The sequence below is a fragment of the Lactuca serriola genome, chromosome 5 (assembly GCF_051521515.1).
Source record: "Lactuca serriola cultivar US96UC23 chromosome 5, Lser_US96UC23_V15, whole genome shotgun sequence".
Classification (NCBI taxonomy): Eukaryota; Viridiplantae; Streptophyta; class Magnoliopsida; order Asterales; family Asteraceae; genus Lactuca; species Lactuca serriola.
In genome coordinates, this window is record NC_136412.1 from 5,634,883 (window position 1) to 5,637,320 (window position 2,438).

The 2,438-nt window shown below is 37.1% G+C and overlaps 1 long non-coding RNA gene across 1 annotated transcript; it reads left to right on the forward strand.

The window, feature by feature from the left end:
* The first annotated feature begins 211 nt into the window (after positions 1-211).
* LOC145055781 (uncharacterized) lies at positions 212-2,018 on the forward strand. Its single transcript, XR_013685342.1, has 3 exons — positions 212-405; positions 1,158-1,750; positions 1,843-2,018. It is a non-coding gene; the product is annotated as an uncharacterized LOC145055781 (long non-coding RNA).
* Positions 2,019-2,438: the final 420 nt, after the last annotated feature.

Here is a 2,438-nt window from a genome sequence, read left to right on the forward strand (position 1 = left end):
ATCCTATTTTAAATATAGTTTATATTTAAAATTAGTATTGTTATTATAAATTTATAATAAATATTTGAGCTATTATTATGAATTATATAAGTGTCGTTATAATATCTTTTTAACTACTCGCGGTACGGGGAATCTGGTTTAAAGGGCCGCATAGGGTTGTTGGATTTCAGAAGTGCTATATGCCAAAATGGTCCTGCCCTCCGGTGTTTTATGTCTGGCCCCTGTCTGTACATAGTGGTTGGAAAGTATTGTTTAAACGCTTATATAATAATAATAATAAGACTAATAATTAGTCACGGTAAATCTTAGACTAAAATCTAGTGGTAATAATACTAGGTTTCGTCGAAGGAAATTATTTTAAAGTAAACGAAGCGCTGTCCGAGTACCGAGTCACCACCTTCTCAAGTGAGTGCATGGTCCCTTTCATCTTACACATAGATATGAAGTATTTTAATATAAATTACGTGTTATGTGTGCATATTGTCTTAATACTTGCTGTCTATGCTGGTGAAAGATTTTTATACATGTTTTAAATGATTTAAACTGTATAAAGTATTTTATATCTACAAAATATGTTGCGTAAAACATGGGTAGATGAATGATGAGGGATAAAAGCTGAAATAGAGGAACATTAGTAGTACGGACCTAGTGCCCTATAGGTAATACATTGGCAGCAGTGGACCAAGTACCCTATAGATGAGCACTGGCAGCTGCGCCACAACCCGTAGATGTTTTAGATCTACGGTAAACGTCCTAGCAGCTGCGCTCTAAGGACAATATCAACAGCTGTGCCTAATAGGGAGCCTTATGACCATGACAGTGGCGTTAAAAGGTCAATACCGGCAGAAGCGCCTCATAGGAAATGTCCCAATTCTGGCAGCTGTGCCTAAGTGACAAGATTAGCAGCTGCGCTTGACCAAAGTGTCATTGGCAACAATGGACTTCATGTTGTTTCCTTAGGATGATCCTTAGGAATGAATGAATGAGAAATAGCTGATTCTTAGGGTAGATCCTTAAGAATAAAGAAGATAATGGGGATGGGTAATTGGGTTGATTATTTGATTGTTTAAACATAATAATTATATTATTGTGGGTTGAAAACCCTATGTACTCACCAGGTTTCCCAACCTGACCCACTCAGTTTATTTATATCACAGGTGTTGATATGAAGTGACACTACACTGAGAGATTTAAAGAGATGTAGATCACTAGTGTAAATAATTGTAAGTTCTGTTTATGCTTATGTTTCTGTATTAACGATGACATCCCAAACGTTTTAAAATGAAATAAATACGTTTCTTCGAAAATGTTTTAATAACGTATTTACCATGTTTTTCTGGGAACAAATTCCGCAACATTTTTATAAAATGAAGTACTCTGATTTTTATAAAGCATAAACAACATCGGTCTTTTCTGGCCGTGAAAATGGGGATGTCACACTTGAAGACCGCAGAAAGTGGTCTAAAGGGTAAGTCGGGTGTTCCTACTCCTACTCCTACTCCAACTACAACCAATGTCTTGGCAATCGGGCATGGCAAAGGGAAGAAGAGAAAGTACCCTTCTAAGGGTACCAAGGGTAAGACCCTTGAAGGCTTCTCTTCAAGCAAAACCAAGAAAGGTTTTGTCACTCCTTCTGCTAACCCTAATGAGGCTGAATTCTTCTATTGTCATGAAAAGTCGCATTGGAAGCGAAACTGCCCAAAGTACCAACAAGATGTGAAGGATGGGAAAGTAAAACCCAACCTTGTAGGTATATACACTATATTGTCTAATAACTCACCTCATGCTAAGTCTTGGGTCCTTGACAGAGGTTGTGGTATTCACATATGTTGTGATTTGTAGGGACTAAGAAGAAGTGAGAATGTGGAGCAGGGAAAGATAAACTTGATCATGGGAAACAGGAAAGCTTCACCTGTCACCAAGATAGGAGTTTATTCCTTAGTGCTAAATAGTGGGTTTACATTAGATTTGAATAAGTGTTATTATTCGCCAGAAATGGCAACAAATGTTATTTCCTTTCATGCATTGTATAAACAAGGTTTTACCTTTTATTTTGATAATAATAATGGTTGTATTGATGCTTTCTTTTATAATGTTCATTATTTTAAAGCATTACTTTGTGATGGTGTGTATGAAACTGTATCTGTTGTAGATAATCTAGGAAATAATGTATTGTGTATTGACTCTTCCACTAGCTTAGATAAAGCATCTTTATGGCATTGTCGTCTTGGACATGTAAGCAAGAAACGCATAGGCCAACTCCAAAAGGATGGAGTCTTGGAGTTATTTGACCTAAAGTCAGATGATAGTTGTGAATCTTGTTTGCTTGGTAAAATGACAAAGTCACCTTTTACTGGCACTTGTGCTAGGGGTGAAGGTTTGTTGGACCTCATACACACGGATGTGTGTGGACCCTTCAGAACCGCCACAAGAGATGC